The sequence below is a fragment of the Typopeltis vanoorti genome, chromosome 7, assembly GCF_054136105.1.
Source record: "Typopeltis vanoorti isolate ZY-2024b chromosome 7, IOZ_Tvanoo_1.0, whole genome shotgun sequence".
Lineage (NCBI taxonomy): Eukaryota > Metazoa > Arthropoda > Arachnida > Uropygi > Thelyphonidae > Typopeltis > Typopeltis vanoorti.
In genome coordinates, this window is record NC_143555.1 from 134,361,707 (window position 1) to 134,381,999 (window position 20,293).

Here is a 20,293-nt window from a genome sequence, read left to right on the forward strand (position 1 = left end):
TAATGATATCATCAAATTTGCAGGAGTGACACAGGGAAGGAGAACCATTGATAGACAGCTTTGGAGTAATCTTCAAAAGGCCTTCATCCAGCAGTGGACTGACAATGGCTGCTGCTGATGATATATATATATATATATATATATATATATATACTTATAAGCTCTGTATTACTAAAATCTTGGTATTTCTAAGCCTGGCTCCCACTGATGAGACCTCAATAAAGGTCAAAACTGGATGGGTAGTTGCCCCTTGCCTTTAATACATAGCATCATACATCTCCTCCAGGAGATGTGCTTTGCATTAAGGGTAAATATTAAATAGTGATCAGAGCTTATCCACCTTTACCACGAGTTGCCTTGACTTGCACTACATGCGGGGGTCACCCAGACTTGCAATACTTGAGGCACAAAACTTGACTTACTAGTCTGTTTGCTTACTTGGGAAATGGAGTAAAACCAGGTTTAAAATAACTTGGTATCTTTAACATTTATTATACCCAAGGTAAAATACTTTCTACACACACATATATATATAGATGGTTTCACCATATATACTTATCTAAAGATAAGTATATATGGTGAAAGCCATATATACTTATATATACTTATCTAAAGATAAGTATATATGGTGAAAACCATCAATTGCAGGTGTATATGGTATAATTCATTTGCATCATCAAAATTTTCAGCTTCAAACACAGTAAAGTTTTTTTGTAGATTATTTGCTACTGATTGATCTGGAGAGAGGCATTTCCTTCTATAAGATGTTATCTAAGATATAGGATTAGCACTGATGATGTACTGTTATTTTCAGTACAAAATATCTGTACTTTCATTTCATTAAAATTAATTACTGTGGTTATCGTGTAATTTATTGTTTATAGTCATGCCACAGATACCTTTAAAGATTAAAGATATAGGATTAGAATTAAAAAAAAAAAAAAATTAAAGCAGCATGCAATTAGTATTAGTTTCTCTATTTTTTTACAAAGGGATATGCATGGTCCCCACAAGGGTGGGGCTGACAGGGCTCTATCCTGGGGGCCTGGAATTAGGGGGCCCATCTTGTCGGGTTGGCCAGTTAAGTGAGACTAAAAAAGACAAAAAGAAACTTTATAAAATATGAATGAATATGTGTCGAGAGGGACTACTAGCTTTTGCAATCAATTCCAACCCATTATCCATCTTTTCAGACTTATGATTACTCTTCTGAACTTCCCATTTGAAAGGATTTACTTTAGTTTTTGGTTTTCGTTCGCCCATCTTGTTTTCTCCTTCAACACTGAACACAATTAATGGCTCGAAAAAATATTTCAGATCTTATAAAGGTATGCTAATGACAATGTTTTGGCACAAAATATTAGCAAATATTGACAATAAGAACATTATTATACAAAGTAAAGGAATATCTCTTGAGGTCGAGTCTGCACTTATAAAAGAATTAGTGCAAGAGATACAACACTTACGTGACTCATGGAAAAGTGTTGTCCAAGAAGCAAAAGTAGTTGCTGAAGCAATCGGTGTGCAACCTCAATTTTGCAAAAATTGAGAAACTACTGTAGAACTTGAACAACATTTCAAATTTTTCATAATTTATTCAGTATTGAATTTCATTATGAATGATTTAAAATATTTCCCAGCCTGGCTGGCCGAGTGGTTAGCGTATCCACTCTCCGACCAAATGGCTGCAGGTTCAAATCCTGCATTGGGCATGGATGTTTGTGATTGTCTGTGGAAAACCTAGTGGTGGTGGTTGGCGATAGATGGCATTGGTGGATTGAGTGGTTGAATAGACCTGTAGAGAAGGTGCCCTCCCTCGATGAGTCCTTGGACTCCCTGGAGGTGTCAAATAATAATAATAACAAAAACAAGGTTTGAAGCAGCAGATAATATATGTGAATTATTCTCACCTATTTTAAATTTCCACAACTTGAACGATGGTCAACATATCGCAAAACCAGCAAAACTTCTGAATATGTATGAAAAAGATCTGTTCAGGAGAGTTATTGAATGAAATTCTTCACCTAAGAAGTATTCATAAGATAGTTTTTGGCACAGAAACAAGTCCGGTGAGACTTCTGAATGCAATTTATGACAAAAATCTGCAAGATATAATTGCCAATATCTGCCTCATCATTAAACTATTTTGCACAATACTGGTTACTGTTTCTTTAGCTGAGAGATTTCAGCAGACTGGCCAATTCATTGAAAACATGGCAAAGAAGTACAAGTAGCCAAGAACAACTTAATCACCTAGCAATTTTGTGCATCGAAAATGATTTCGCTAAGCGTGTTGATTTTACTGACATTATTGATAAATTTGCATCGCCAAAAGCTAGAAAATATACTTTGAAGTCATTTTGAATATTATTATTAGTTTGTATTATGTAGATGTTGGTAGTTTTTTAAATAAATATTACTTTTGTGTTATCATTTAAACTAATCGATCCTAAACCTTGTAGACTGTATAGCAATGTGTTGTCCTTAACCTGAGCGACAGGTGGGGGAGGGGCTGCCAAAAATCCTGGCCTGGGGGGGGGGGAGCGCTTCAGGATGTGGAGGCATGGGAATATGGATAGGCATTTAGGGAAAAAAATACGAAAATTGCCTACTTTCTAACAACATTTATTTTATTTTATTATTATTTTATTTATTTATTACTAGCCCTGCGTGTTTTATAGAAGCACTTTTGCCCAAGTCAAGTAGCAAATATCTCGGATTTATTTTATATACTGCATATGTGTGTGTTATGTGATTGGATTCTAAATGTCAATTAATGCTCAGATAAATAAAAACACAACGTCCAAGTTCAGTAAAATAACAGAATACGTCTTAAAACTGCCTAGGGATGTTTCACTGGTACCCAATCAGAGACAGATCTTCAGGATGTGGAGGCATGGGAATATGGATAGGCATTTAGGGAAAAAAATACGAAAATTGCCTACTTTCTAACAACATTTATTTTATTTTATTATTATTTTATTTATTTATTACTAGCCCTGCGTGTTTTATAGAACCGCTTTTGCCCAAGTCAAGTAGCAAATATCTCGGATTTATTTTATATACTGCATATGTGTGTGTTATGTGATTGGATTCTAAATGTCAATTAATGCTCAGATAAATAAAAACACAACGTCCAAGTTCAGTAAAATAACAGAATACGTCTTAAAACTGCCTAGGGATAATCTTAATGTACCCTGTAATATTCCGATCGATTTACTTGATAACAGTAATAATATTACGTCCACCTGATATTAACAGCTCTTTAAAAAATAAAACAGCATGAATGAAATGCCGGTAAAACTCGCCTTGCTATGTTCCAAGAAGTAACAAAATAATTGCTTCTGCCAAAATATAACAAGTTCCCACATTTAAAACGATGTACGTAACTGCCATAGTTATCATCTTCTAAAATTAAATTTAATTAAATCACAAAATTCCATTAAATTGACAACCGAAGTTACAAGATTCATCAGACACCCATAATGTTTACAAACGAAACTCGCGCCCTCTAAGAGATTTCATAAGTATTTAAAAATTTATATAAGTATACAGTATATGATTACTATTTACCAAAAATAACAAAAATAAATTACAGTTTATATGATTCTATTAAATTTGTAACAAGCACCTTAGATGTGGAAGGAAAAGACCGGGGATTATCGCGGAAAGTGAACTAAAATAAAAAACAAAAAGTAGTTAGGGTGAACTGGGCAAAGTAAAGTAGGATACCCTGCTCGATGAGTCCTTGGAATCCTTGGAGGTGTAGGGTATATTGCGCCAAAGTAAAGTAGAATACTCTGCACTGAGTCCTTGGAGGTGTCATCTAATAGAAATAGAAAGCATGACTTCCCATAACACATTGTAAAATCGGGTTTCATCGATCAGATTATTATTATTATTATTATTATTATTATTATTATTATTATTATTATTATTATTATTATTATTATTATTATTATTATTATTATTATTATTATTATTATTATTATTATTGAGAGCCTGTGTAGCTCAGTGGATGTGGCGTTTGCACACCACCGCACTTGGCCGCACGAAGGAAGACTTCATTTCGAGTCTAGTCGGCGACTAGAGGAAATTTTTCTAAGCCTTTTTTCGACCGGTTCCCGAGTTAGTTGATCTCTGGCACGGGCAAGCAGGTTTTTCCTCCCGGAAACTCGGGTTTTTCGTCCTGTAAATTCAAGAAAATCGACTGTAGAACCCACATTATTTCAGACATTAAATATATTGTGTTAGGGTTAGGGACCACGAGATGGCGGCACATTTGAGCCGTCTCTCTTCACTGCGTACCGCTTAATTAGTGATAGCTTTGGGCCATCTGTCTCTGATTGGGTACCAGTGAAGATTGAACTGCCCACTCAGTCTCCAAAAGTTAGATAGGGCTAAATGGCCTCGCCTACTCCCGTATTCGGGAATAAAAAGGCGTTAGCTGATTTTTTTTTTTTTTTTACTCATGACTCAGCGGGAGCGCAACTACGCTCCACCAACTACACGCTATACCATTGATCATCTACACTTCACCAGCTACCAATTAGTGGCATTTTTGTATGTTAATTATTACTATTATTATTATTATTTTATTCACAAAATTCATACACAGTCAAAACAAGATATCATATAAATAAAAATTTGACTGGTGATTCAGAACAATTCAGATTCTACCCAAGAATCTAAGAATAGTGCATCAGGTAGCGTCGTAAAATATGGATTGTTCCAAGTAATGCTGTTTTTTGTAGGTCATATGGGGTCACTTCATTGATTTTTAATTGCTGTAAATAGTTGGACAGCTTCTTTGAAGTTGCACCAAGTGCACCAATAACTATTGGAAAGACTTTGGTGTGTTTAAGCCACGGTCGGCCAACTTCGATTGCCAGATCTCGATATTTAGTAATTTTTTCCAGTGCTTTGTTGTTGATGTTGTTATCACTGGGTACTGCAATATCGATAATCCAAACCTGTCGATGTTCGATAATTGTGATGCCAGGTTTATTGCGTTCCAAATGCCGATCAGTTTGTATTCTAAAGTCCCTGAGAAGTTTTGCTATTTCGTTTTCCAATACAATCTCTATTTTATGCTGCCACAAGTTATCAGAAGTAGGAAAGCCAAATTTTTTGCATACATGCCAATGAACTATTTTGGCCACTTGATCATGGCGGTATTTATAGTCAGCTTGAGCTATTTTGCAGTAGGCACTGAGTAGATGTTCTACAGCCTCATCTTTCTGATGGCAAAATCTGCATTTGCTGTTATTATTGATGTTGAAAATTTTTGCTTTGACTGCATTAGTTTGTAATACCTGTTCTTGAGCTGCTAGAATAAATCCATCTGTTTCTTTTTTAATGTATCCGTGCTGTAGCCATTGCCATGTCTTGTTCACGTCAATTTTATCCTCACTATCTCGAAAAAATTGGCCATGCAAGGGTTTATTTTTCCAGCGCACATATCGGATATTTTGTTGTTCCTTTTTGTAATCGGATTTGTTTCCTGTTGCTTTTAGAAGGCCCTCTTGTGTAATTGCTTGAAGCACTGGCTCAGAGCTATTGTCGATGTAATTTCTTAAACCAATTTCTTCTTCTTCTTCCACAGTCTGTCTCACTTGCAGCAGACCCAGTCCACCTATTCTCCTCGGTAGGTATAACGGGTCAACATCACTTCGTGGATGTAATGCATGATGCATAGTCATTAGTTTTCTAGTTTTGCGGTCCAGTTTGTCCAGGTCTTCTTTTGTCCAATTCATTATGCCAGCTGTGTATCGGATCACTGGTATAGCCCAAGAATGCATTGCTCTAATTGTGTTTAATCCATTTAGTTTGGTTTTCAGAATATTTCTAACTCTTTTGATGTATTCTGATGCTGCCTGTTGTTTAACTTTCGAGTGGAGAATATCATTCGCTTCTAATATTCCTAGGTATTCATAGTGTTCGTCAGCTGAAATTGCTTTTATATATTTCTTTTGATAAAAATTAAAATTGCTAGTGTCATTAATTTTTCCTCGTTTAATAGATAAAATTGCGCATTTATCTTAATAAAATTCAATTTTGATGTCCGGACTGAAAATAGGAACTATGTTCAATAAAAAATCTATTTGCTGGGCCGATTTTCCATATAGCTTCAAGTCATCCATATACAACAGATGGGAAATTTTGATATTACATTTAGGAATTTCATATCCAAGTTTTGTTTTCTTCAGAATCATAGATAAAGGTATCAAAGAAATGTTGAAGAGCAATGATGACAAGGAATCACCTTGGAAAATTCCACGTTTAATGCTGATATCTCCAAATCGTTCATTATTCATTATTAATGTTGTTTTCCATGCTTTCATAGTGCAGTCAGAAACGAACATATGTTTTTGCTAATTCCAAATATTTTTAGTAATTTTAGGATCCAGGCGTGTGGGAGGGAATCGAATGCTTTCTTATAATCTATCCATGCCCTGTTTAAATTAGTTTTTCGTCTTTTTGAGTTTCTGAGAATCATTTTATTAATAAGGATCTAGTCTTTTGTTCCTCTACATCAGTGTTTCTCAAAGTGTGGTACGCGGACCCCCGGGGATCCGTGAAAGGTCTTCAGGGGATCCATGGCAATTTTCGGCTATGCATCATTAACGCATGGAATAAAATTTAAGTTTGAGATCGTAAAACGTTCCTATTGTATCGCTGAATAAGGTACAGAGACATCTGCAGGCTGTGTAATATGTTTCTCAACAAACAGTGCAATTAGAAACAATGGGATAAAAACGACACTACTAACTAATGAATCGCATGACCCCTCCCACATAAAATGCTGTATAGTAGACAATCAAAACCATATGGTGCACCGGAAACATATGGTTTTATTTGAGTGAACATGTTAAAACTAAGAAATATATAGTGAATGTGTTTCAGATATTATATAAGGAATTCGGTTGAAGAGAATTAGCATTCCAACTGAACTGTCGGCCTGCCTTTGTCAACTAGTAGCGCGATCTTTTGTTATCACCGCACCAATCATATGAACGTATTCATAGCTGCTTTATCTCTACTGGCCTACCCTTGCTGTCTGTTTCGAGTTCTGCTTTCACTAGCCATTTGTTCAAGGGCTATTCGTTTAATATGGTAATTTTTTTTAGCTTTAAAATTCTTAAGTATGGATCACTGGTTAAAGACTGGATTTTTAAAATGCGCAAAAAAGAGGAAGAAAGTAGATACAAGTAGCTGTCAGCAACAAGAAAATGTTGATATTGCATCTGGATCAACTGAAATTGATAAGTGTGTGTCGTCTGACATCTCTAAAGAACCTAATAGGAAGAAGATGAGAAAACTTCGTAAGTACGTTATAAATTACTTGAAATGTGGATTTTCATGGACGGGAAATGAAGAGGAACCTATTCCATTATGTGTAATTTGCGGTGAAACAACTTTAAAAAATGAAAGCATGAAAACATGTAATTTAAATCGCCATTTTGAATCGAAACATAATGAATGCAAGGAAAAACCTGTCAAATTTTTTACAAAATAAACTAAAAAATTTAAAAGAATCTCAAAAAGTGATATGGATCGTGTGAGGAGGTGAAAACATGAAGGCTTTTCGCTATTAACAGCAAAAAGTGATGCAGCAGAAACAATTGGTAAAACTTTGGTCAAGCCTGCAGCAAAAATAATAGCGGAAATTATGATCGGAGATAACGCAAAAAGATATTTTGATCGGATTTGCCTTTCAAATAGTACCGTTCATCGAAGAATCACTGAAATGGCTGAAAATATAAAACAAACATTGTTATCAGATATACGTAAGAGTCGTTATTATGCGTTGCAGGTAGATGAATCCACCGACATTACAAATTTTGCAAATCTTCTAGTGTTCGTTAGGTACGAAAAAAATCAAAAATTTCATGACGATCTTTTATATTGCCAATCCTTGCCAGAACATACAACAGGAGAAGAAATATTCAACAGCATGAATACCTTTATGCATCAAAACAAGCTTGATTGGAAAAGTTGCGTTGGAATAAGCACGGACGGAGCGAAATTCAAAAAAGGGCTTGTTTCAAGGATTCAAGCTGTTGCACCAAATGCAAAGTCGACACACTGCTGCATACACAGGGAGCCTTTGGCTACACATATGCTGTCTACAGACCTAAGAAAGGTTCTTGATGAAGCTGTAAAAATTATATTAAAGGCCATCCTCTAAACGCCAGACTTTTCTCTCAACTTTGCAAAGAAATGGGAAGCAACTATACACAACTTCTTTTCCATACCGATGTTCGTTGGCTTTCTCGTGGAAAAGTCCTTACTAGTTTATTTGAATTTCGGAATGAACTACAAGTTTTTCTTGATGAAAAGTTTGAATTGAAAAAGCATTTACATAATTGGAAATGGCTCAGTCAATTAGCATACCTGGCAGATATATTTACTGTATTAAATAGTCTTAATTTATCTTTACAAGGCAAGGAAATTTCTATATTTCCTGTCCAAGATAAAGTGAACGCCACGTTGGCAAAAATGAAGGTAATGAAGAATTTTCCATAGCTTCATGAATTACTCGCAAGTTCAAATGAACAAATTGATGATGTGAAAATTACTGTCATGCACCATTTAAAAAGTTTACAAATGAAGCTAGAAAAGTATTTCCCTGAATTGGACATTAATATTGAGTGGATAAGATACCCTTTCTTAAAAGCAAATTTACGCCAAAGGGTCTATCGTCAATAGAAGAAGAACAACATTTAGACTAGCTTCTGATGATTTCCTAAAAAATAAATACAGCGAGATTACGTTATGATCATTTTAGCTACAAATACAGAATGAATTTTCTCAATTAACAGATAAAGCTCTAAGGTTCATTTTTCTATTTCCAAGTTCATATCTGTGCGAAGTTGGATTTTCGACCCTTGTAGATATTAAGACGAAGAAGAGGAATCGTATTATATATGTCGAACCGCATCTGAGATTTAAATTAACAACTATAGAGCCAAATTTTGCTGAAATTTTATATCACCATAAGCAATTTCACTCCTCTCATTGATGATAATTTATTTCAAGTAAGTAACACTTTACAGTATCTTATAAAGTTTGTTCTATTAAAAATAAATCATATTTTTGTTTACATGAACATATAAATTCAAATAAAATAAATATTTAATTTTTTAATAATTTAAATTAATTTATTAATTTTAATTAATTTATGCATTTTAATTAATTCATTCATCTTAATTAATTCATTCATCTTAATTAATTTTAATTAATTAATTAATTTAATTATTAATTAAGTAATTGTAATTAATTAATTAATTTTTTTTAATTAATTCAGGAGTACTTGGTAATAATGAAAATTTAAGAAGGGGTCTGCGGATATCTGAAGTTTGAGAAACACTGCTCTAGATTTTTGAAAATTGCCTTTTTGTTCAATAGGATAAATCTGATTATCTGATAAGTAGTGGTGTATGGAATTTGCTATGATTGCAGTGAACAGCTTAAGTATAGTTGGTACGGATGTTATTGGACGATAGTTACTTGGGTTTATTATTATTATTATTATTATTATTATTATTATTATTATTATTATTACATCTCCAGAGTCTTTAGACTCATCAGGAAAGGGCACTCCAATCCACAAAACAATCCACCATCTACACTTACCCTACTTGTTCCTCCATCGCATTGTCACTCTCGTCATTAGGACACTACTTCGTCTACCGCGAACTAATAGTGTTTGTTCTCAGGTGTATGTTAACTAATACGTATGTTCTCTAGTCGATTTTTCTGTATGTGGGCTTAAAAGCTCGACTTGTGGAGTAAAAAAACCGTGCTTCTCCGTATTTTCAACTGAAAAAAAAAAAAAACAATATAAAGACTCCTCTGGTAGTGTGATGAGAATCATACTCAATTCTTTTTCAATCGAAAGATGCATCCCATTTTTTTTTCCAACTGCGCTATGGAAGTTCTTAAATTTATGTGGATGGGTGTGGGTTGGTGGGTGTAATTTTCTTCCCAATTTACCTGCATGCGTGATGAAAAACTCGTGTTTCCTGGAAGGAAAATCCGCCACAACCATATGAAATGGATTAATTCACTTCCTCTTGAAAAAGTTCATATAAAGATTCTTCTCATCAAGACGAGAATCGAACTCAGTCCGATTTTCATTTCAAGAGGAAGTTAGTCTTTCCATTAGAAAGGCATATTGTGCCACCGTGCTAAGGAGCAAGTACTTAGTTATCATCAAAGGACTGTGATAGTTTTTTTAATCTGCAAGCAGCACGTGGTTATTTTGAAATTTACTAAAGAGAAGGCATGGTCAAATCAGGACAGTCCCGATTTGACCGGGACTGTCTCGGTTTGAAGGTATGGTCCCGGCCAGTTTGTCATTTTGTCCCGGTTATTTTGTAAAAATTTAAAAGTGCAGAATATACACGCCGTACAAAAAGTGCAGCCTCGGAAAAAAATGGCGATTAGGCAACACGAATACCCCACTTTGACTCTGGCCTGTACGCTGCGTCGCAAGTCATTGTTGAGCATGCGCATCTTAGTTGAGTTTAGATTGCGAGTGGGTGTTTCTTTTCGGCGTGTTATTTGTGATTTTTTTTAATTTATTAAATTAATTTAACCCCAAAATGCCAAATAGAAAGTGTGTGTTTACGGATGAATTAAAAAAGGATTATCCGTTTTTGAAAAGCGTTTGTGGTCATATTGACAAAGTGAAATGTGAACAGTGCTCTTCAGAATTTTCTGTGGCTCATGGTGGGCGTTCGGACATAAAAAATCACTTGACATGTGCGAAACATAAGGCTAGTCTAGCAGCGGCAGAAACTTTCTCAAAGATATTGTCATATTTTAAAGGTGCCGATCCAAGTGACAAAGAATTATTAATAGCTGCTAAAGAAGCAACTTTTGCATTTCATGTTGCTATTCACAATATCAGCTTTAAGCCTGCCGATTGTTCATCTAAATTGATATGAAAGCTTTTTGAAGCAAAGTTTAGACTGGGTAGAATAAAATGTGAAGCTGTCATTGTTAATGTGATTGAGTCACTGTTGTTTCAGCAACTTTGTGAAGATTTAAATAAAGCAAATTTTGTTACGATATCAATTGATACTTCCACCAGGAAAGAAATTAAAATTGTGCTATGTGTTGGGCGCTATTTTGCACCAGATTGTGGAGTAAATGTTAAACTTTTAGACTTTTAATCAGTTCCCAGTGAAACTGCAAAAATACTGACAAACCATTTAATGTCAGTTATGAAAATTCATAATATAACAAAAAAAATTATTGGATTTTGTGGAGATAACTGCAATACCAATTTTGGGGGTGTAAAACGGAGAGGAGAAAACAATATTTACAGTGGATTGAAGAAGGAACTAGGAAGATATATTGTGGGCATTGGTTTAGGTGCTCACATCGTTCACAACTGTCTTCAAACTGCAACTGATGTTCTACCTATTGAAATAGAAGCTTTAGCAGTCAAAGTTTATAAATATTTCCACATTTATACGCTTCGAGTCGCTCGACTAAAAGCGTTCTGTGAATTTGTAGATGTAGAGTATAAAAAGGTTCTTCAACATGGCAACACCCGTTTTCTTTCGCTACTTCCAGCTATTGAAGAATACATGAAATATATGAGAGACTGAAATCATATTTTATTTCACAAGAACACTGTCCAGTGATGATAAATGATGATGATGACAGTATTTCACCACAACATATAGTATGTTGTGGTGAAATGTATTTGTTGTTTATGCACGGCAACTCAAATTGTTTAACAAATCTATCTTGATTATGGAAAGTACAAAAGCGAGTGCAACAGATATGGTCATTGAACTTAGAAAAATAAAACAAATCTTGAGGAAATGCGTGATAATAAATTTATACCTCAAGAAGCAAAAAAGCTTTTTAGAATACTGGAAAATAATGGAAGTATTAATATTAATACAATACTACAAGAGTTTACAAAATTTTATGACCGATGTCTTTCTTACATTGAGCTTGGGAAAACAGTTTTGGTGGAGCAGAATCTTTTACTTGGATAACAACAATGAATTAACTTGGTCGGAAATTGAAGCTTCAGGTGAAAAAATTAATGAAACTCTTGCAAATAATGCAATAAACATGGATGAACTGTTTGATGAAGTGGTGATTGCAAAAGCTTTTTGGTCGGCAAACTATGACATTTTGAAAAATACAAGTTGCGAAGAAAAATGGATACAACTATTCAGTCATTTCAAAGAAAAGAACATTTCATTGCCCAATCTTGTCCAAATTATAGAATATATTTTCTGCCAGGCACATCTTCACCTGTTGAAAGGATATTCTCAATAATGAATACATATGGTCTGAAGAAAGAGGTAGAATGGCTGAATCAACAGTAAAAACTGTATTGCACTGCAAACTTAATAGTGAACTAAATTGTAGTGAATTTTTCGACGCGATTAAAAATAACAAAGAATTTTTAAAGAAAGTTCATGCTAGTGATAAATATTAATAACTTTTTAATAATAAGTTATGTTCAGTTAAGAGTAATTAAAACTCATGACGTCACGCACACAATGACGTCATCAGCTCAACAACCAATCACGTCACGATTCCTCATCTTATCTTGATCTTGATCTGGTTCAGAGTGACTACTACTCCCGCTCAACACATTTACAGCAATAGGCTATAGAACAAAAACTACTTGACAGACGTTATGGCATTTCTCTTGTTCATAGCAAAAATGAAAGGTTTGAATGCCGAAAATATTTTAGCGATTTAAGCGTTATCTCTATGTCAGGATATTAAATTTTCAACCATCCTTTATTTAAAACAAACTATAAGGTTATTCAAATATATGCAATATTAAAAGTAAGAATCCCAGGATCTCATATTCAACTTCCAATATGTAAAGAGATTATCAGCAAATCAGCTAACACCTTTTTGTTCCCGTACAGGGAGTAGGCGAGGCCGTTTACCCTACCCTATCTAACTTTTGGAGACTGAGTGGACAGTTCAATCTCCACTGGCAGCCAATCAGAGATAGCGGGCCCAAGGCTATCACTATTTAAGCGGCACGCAGTGAACGAAGACAGCACAAGTGCCGCCATCTCGTCGTCCCTAACCTTAACACAATATATTTAATGTCTGAAATAATGTGGGTTCTACAGTCGATTTTCTTGAGTTTACTGGACGAAAAACCCGAGTTTCCGGGAGAAAAAACCTGCTTGCCCGTGCCTGAGATCGACTAACTCGGGAAGCGGTCGAAAAAAGGCTTAGAAAAATTTCCTCTAGTCGCTGACTAGATTCGAAACAAAGTCTTCCTTCGTGTGGTTAAGCGCTGTGGTGTGCAAACGCCACATCCACTGCACAGGCTCCTTAAAGATATTATTATTATTATTATTATTATTATTATTATTATTATTATTATTATTATTATTATTATTATTATTATTATTATTGAAACATGCATTTTTTATGTTCAGGATTGTCCGAGACTACCTGGCAGCGAAAATCAAACAAGAATCGTGATGAGTGGAAGTGTCCCCATTGCAGAGATAACAAAGGAACGTCGCCTTCGACCGCAGGCGGAAAACAGCCAATGCAGAAAACAACCGCAGGCAGTAAACAGCTATCAACAACAGAGGGAATTAAAAACAAAGAAAACAACAACAACGGAAACCCAGGTGAGCCATCTTTAAATGCATTACTAGAAAATAGATTACAAAACCTAAAAGACTGTTTAATCGATTTTGTAGGAGAACTATTTAAAAAACATACCGCACAAATAACAGAAAAATTTAACCAATACGAGGCATTTATTAAATTTAATAATAACTCAATAGAAGATATGTTACAGACCGTTAGAGAAATTAAAAACTGCATCAAAGAGCTAACTGAAAGACAGCATAATTTAATTAAAGAAACAACGGACCTACGGCAAGAACTAAACTCTCTAAAGCAACAGTACGAGCTCTCAAACCAACAGCAGCACAAAAATGACCTCCTCATAAACGGTCTCCCAGAAATAGCTACGGAACCTCTAAGAGACACTGTAATACAACTAAGCCAAAAAATCGGCTCCCCCATTGAACCAAGAGACATCCAGTCAGTGCATCGGTTACCACAAAAAAGGAAAAGAGAAAATAATACCCGTCCTTCTCCCGTCGTAGTGCGACTCACCAACAGCCTAACAAAAACTACACTTATAAAAGCTAGCAAGATTAAAAATCCAGTAGTAAAGGATCTGAAAGGAGACCACGACAACACCCCAATATACTTGTCTGAATACCTTACTCCACACTATCAGAAAATATTCTACCAAGCAAGGAAAGTAAAAACAGAAAACAATTACCAGTTTATATGGATAAGAGACGGCAAAATATTCCTTAGAAAGACACAAGACTCAAAACCAATCGAAATAAAATCCGTAGATGACCTCAACAGGCTGTCACATTGAAAGGAATATCGACAACTCGTAAAGAAGGACCAGCACCCCAACCAACATGAATGCACACCATCAAGGAGACGTAATCACCCCGGAACATGATAATTGCCACATTCTGAAATCAATATCAGAATGGAAACAACTGACAATCCCCAAAAAAGGACTATCTATTCTCCACATCAACATCAGAAGCATTCAAAAATACTGGCTGACCCTGCAAGCTTATCTGAAGGAAGATATAGACGAAATAGACATTTTAATACTGACTGAAGTATCTATGACAAACGAAGAGGCATCCTCCTACCAAATGCCACACTTCCAACAACAGAAACACTGCAGACAAACAAAACGAGGCGGTGGTATAATAATATTTACCAAACATAAACTAGAAGTAACAGAAATAAACTATAAATTAGAATACGCAGAAAACATATGCATCGAAATTAAAAACATCAAACAAGAAAACTCCCTGATATTAAACGATATACAGACCACCCAACTTAAGCACTACAAAATTCCTAGAAGAACTAAACAGATAGCTTTCAGCCACGAAAGTAGGCACCTCAAAATACTTGATAATAATAGGAGACATTAATATAAACATTAGGAACATAAATAACAACACAGAACAATACCTAGACCTATTATCGGCATATAACATAACCCCATCCATACAGTCGTATACACGAGAAGAGATAGTCGGAAACACAACAACCTCAACCTGCATTGATCATATAAATATAATGGCCCCTCCAAACAGCCACACAGCAGCCATCATAACATGCAAACTAGCAGACCATTATTTCACAGCATTGCAGTTACACACTGAACTAGAACCCATAAAAATCACTGAGACTACAAAACAGTATCATAGTATTGTAAACGAAGCAATAGTGAACGATGAAATCAGAAAAACAGACTGGATGCAGATAGCATCTTTAGACTCTGCTGATAAACATGCAGATAGCATCTTTAGACCCCAAACGAAACAAAATCCATGGATAACAGACAACATACTAACAGATGTACAAAGAAAAGATGCCCTATGGAAACAACTTAAGAAGTCACCGAACAATATCGCTTTAAAAGCTGAATACAAAAGAAAACGGAATCTCCTAACAACCCAGATTCGAACGGCAAAAAGAAACTATTACAGCAACAAATTAACAACAGCACAGAACGACATAAAGGAAACCTGGCACCTGATTAATGAAATGCTGGACAATATACACAGAACCACTGCCACAGAAATAATAAAACACAGCTTTGCCTGCGATCCCAAATCCCTCAAACAGTTGGCAAACAACTTAAATCAGCACTTCGTGAACTCTGTCCAAAAGCTACAAGAAACAACCTTTCCTCACACATACGAACATTCTTCACTAGGTCCACGAGCAACCCAGTCGATGTGGTTCTCCACAGTAACAAAAGAAGAACTATCACTGGCAATTCAACAAATTAATCCTAACAAAGGACCGGGGATAGACGGAATCAGACCAAAAGACATCAAGAAACACTCAACCGACCTACTTCCAGTTATACAAAAACTGTTAAATAAAATCTTCGAAACGGGACACATACCTGAAACACTGAAGACTGCATTAATCACACCCATACACAAACAGGGAAAAAGAAACATAATAAGTAATTACAGACCTATCGCCACGCTGCCAGTAATCAACCAAATCATGGAGCGCATTGTACATCAGAAACTCTCCACATACGTTGAAAAATTTCAAATCATACCCAAAACACAATATGGCTTTCAAAAAAATAAAGGAACAGCAACACTCCTGGAAGTTTTCACAGATCTAATAAACGCTGCATTGGATAAAAACAGAACATTAGTGGTATTCATTGACCTAACAAAAGCATTTGACACACTAACACATAAAACCTTGTTAACGAAACTTACCCATATCGGAATTGGAGGTCGTCTACTCCAGTGGTTTAAAGCATACACGAAAAACAGAAAGCACATCACACGTATAGGATCAGCACACAGCAAAGAGGTACATGTAACCTGTGGAGTACCGCAAGGAGCTGTCCTATCTCCCATTCTATTTAACATATACACACACGACATAAGCCAACTCCCCCTAAAAAGTAAAATCTTCCAGTATGCAGACGACACTGCCATAGTATCCATTCACAACACTGCAAAAATCGCTTACAAAAATATGCAACACGACATCAATCAAATCACTAACTGGTTAACCGAAAACGGCATATATATAAATCCTGGAAAAACAAAGCTAATGATATTCAAAAACCCCCAAACCCTGCCCATAGAAACTAAATATCTCACTGTCAAACATTCATCCTCCAATACACAAAGTGCAGAACCTAAAATCACAACCATCACACAAGTGAAAACAACACGCTACCTTGGACTTCACTTCGATGCAGATCAAAGTTGGAATAGCCATACAAACTACCTACATACCAAGCTTAGGATAATAGCAAGCAAACTATACAGATTAAAAGACATTGCCCCAACCCACATAAAAATACTAATCTATAAAGCATTATGTGAAAACATTTTAAGATATGCAATCACATCATATGCATTCTGCGCAGACTACAGACTTAACAGGCTACAATGGTTGTAAGATAAAATGATGAAACTGATATTCTGGGAACAACCCACTCTTATGCAGGAAGCATGGACAAAACACAAAATATTTAAGGTGAAACAATTACGCCACTACACAGTCATGTTAAAACACTACTACAGCCCAACATATAGAGTAACCAGAACAACATATTAAATAACAAGACCACAGTCAACAAACTACATAACATATAAGTACAACAATCACTACAGCAAAGCCACCCGAAACTTCTACGTACCTGACATGATAAACAAACTGCCGTTCAACAACAGAAACCTAGGAACATACAGAGAGCTGAAACAGGCACTATATAAATATTATAGCGAGAACGAAAATTAGAGCAATTCCTGTTTCTCTCTCCCCCACCACACATACACACACACACAAACCTACGACAACCCCCCCTCTCAAAAAACTACCACTACAAGACTACCACTACATGTCTAAATCCAACCCTATTTTCACAAAAAAAAAAAAAAAAAAAAGTTAAACTGTAATAGCAGTCGAAGTCTTTCAAGCACATACCAACAAACAGTAAAATCAATACCTGGCTTGTGACCACTATAGGAACACAACCATGAAACCACCACCCTCTGTCATCTATTAACTTCCTCAGATAAGCTCTGCTAAGCTTCGAGGAAGAAAATTACTAACTTGCAAGTATCTGTTATACACACTTGTAATGCGTTATAAATATTATATACATATAATTACTACAGCAACTATGTATGCAATTCATCTGAGACATAAAAAAAAAAATATATTATTATTATTATTATTATTATTATTATTATTATTATTATTATTATTATTATTATTATTATTATTGCGTGACATCTCGAAGGAGTCTGAGGACTAATCGTGGGAAGGCACCATACTCGACTTCGCCATACATATCTACCATCTCTTCCACCACTCAATTACTACCAGTGGTGGCCGGTGAAAATTTTAAGTGGGGGTGCTGCATTTACAAATTAAAAAAAAATATTTTTTTCCTAATCAGTAATCAATCTATTAATAAATAAATTTACATATTAAAAATTGTTTTATTAAAAATATTTCACCCTGACCATGAACACACACCAATAATAAAAGTTTCGTATCTCACCGAATTATATAACGCGCGCAAGCATACAATTTATCTAGCGTCACTGCTCAGATAGCATTGTCGGATTCACTTGTTGTGTGCAGTAACAAGTGCAAACGGATATCAGCGAGTCTAGCTGCAATTGGCCGAACGATAATTCCGACACTGCGTTAGATTGCAGTGCATTTGTTTCATGTAACGATAATTGAGAAAATATAATTATTTTCATATTTTCAACAGTGACACTCGTCATAATTCAGCCTTGTATCTATTTGTATCTATAATAAATAATTATATGTTATTTTAACAGAATAAAATAAGATTTACAAAAAGCAGTCCACCCTCACCACTAACTCGCAACAATAATAAAAGTTTCGTATCTTACAGAAATAGCGCGCAAGAATGTAATTTATCTGTTGCGACACTTGCTATGTGCAGTGACAAGTGCAAATGAATATTGACGAGTCTAGCGCCGCAGTTGGCCGAACGTGATAATTCCGACACTGCGTTAGATCGCAGTGCATTTGTTTCGTAATCTAAAGCGTTAATCGAACAATTCCAATTATTAACTATTCAATCAATGTCGAAACATAAGCTGTAACCTTTAACATGTTGTATTGCATTTATATAATGTTGAAAACATTGTTATTATTTATAAACAAATAAAATTTAATTTTTTCATTTTTCCTTGGGGGTTTGCAGTGTCACAGTGCTTATGTACAAGCCGCCATTACCTACTACACACAACTACCATCAATCGCCCATCACTACCACCAAGAGTATTTTTTGTCTGTAAATCACATGTGTTCTGAAGGCCGATTTGCCTATGCGGGATGAAAACTCCGAGTTTCCGGGAGAAAATACCCTGCTGCCTCCGTATGAGATATGAAAGGTAAAACAACAATAAAGAGAATACTAGCCAAAATACTGGCTAATAACGATAGATTTTCTACTGCGAGGATTCCGTCAGTCCTGTATATATTATCAAAGATAATGGATGTCTTTTTTTTTTTTTTTTTTTGTCTATTTTAAGGATCTGTCAATGTCAATTCCAGTGCTAATTTACATATATGTTTAAACATGTTTAATAATTTTATATCGTGAATACTTGAAATTAATATTAAAGATTAACGATTTAAAATGTATACCAAAGCTTACTTTAATAATATTAAAATATGTATACTACTAACTGTAGTATACATAATAATATTAATAATACTTCAAAATGTATTTTTAAACATTTAATAAAAATTACGTAAAAATGTAAAACAAAAATATGTACGCGTCTTTTGAAATGTCACTTCTATAATATTTGAGGGCAATATAACTTAAAGGCAAATTATCCTTCTTTCGGTCATATTGATATGTTTATAATATTGAAACAAACCCGTATTATCACCCGATGAATAAATCTAGACAAAGCTAACTCGACATGTTTTCGTCTGCTTCTCTTAATAACATGAATTCTTCGTTTGTTCTAAAGCTAATGCAAAACAGGGAAAGAATGTAATTTAGCATTTTCTTTCTTTCTTGCCCATTATCGCGTTGTACAATGAAGTCTTTTTGTTCAATCTTGATCACAGCTCTAATATCGTCGCTGTCAAATACGTTTAAATTTATTTATAAGGGAAAAGTTCCTAATGAGTTCTACAGCTCCTGGTTCGGAGAAGGGAAATACTCAAGGGTGAAAGAAAAGAAGCATCATCCTAATTGTGAGCTGCCTATATTTTTCTCTGCTAGCTAGCCTTAAACAAAATCAAGAAAGAGCAAAAGATCACAATTTACGATGCTGATTTTCCAATTTCGAAGTTTACGTTCCGAGAGATATTTTTTGCGTGTGTAGTAACAACTGAGAACTATTTCCGTGTATTTCGTATTTTATGTGCTTTGTTTTTCAAGCGAAGATATTAATGCGGTAGAATAGAAAGCTGTCATTTATTGTGCTAGGACTTAAGGTGATTACTACCTAGATAAGTTACACGGCTGCCAGATGTTACACTTGACTTCGTTGACGGTAATGTTAGAATATAATGACATTCCTTGAATAGCAAAATAATCATTACCTTGGGAACGTATGCAATGGAAGAAACTGTTTGAAAGTAATATGCACCTATTGGAAATTTTTATTTACAAAAAAATGCTACAGACACAGATAGCGCACAGATATAAACAAATACCATA

General features: G+C 35.0%; 1 protein-coding gene across 3 annotated transcripts in view; it reads right to left on the minus strand.

Annotated features, from left to right (window-relative positions):
* The window catches only part of stet (rhomboid serine protease stem cell tumor), a 349,608-nt gene that overhangs the window by 180,609 nt on the left and 148,706 nt on the right, over positions 1-20,293 (minus strand). Inside the window, exon 1 of one of the 3 annotated variants that reach the window (XM_090396145.1) lies at positions 1,911-2,123. The exons of the other annotated variants lie outside the window; for them this stretch is intronic. The gene's annotated coding sequence lies outside the window, so the exon portion shown is untranslated. Of the gene's footprint in view, positions 1-1,910; positions 2,124-20,293 lie in introns of those variants that run through there. 3 annotated transcript variants of the gene reach the window in all.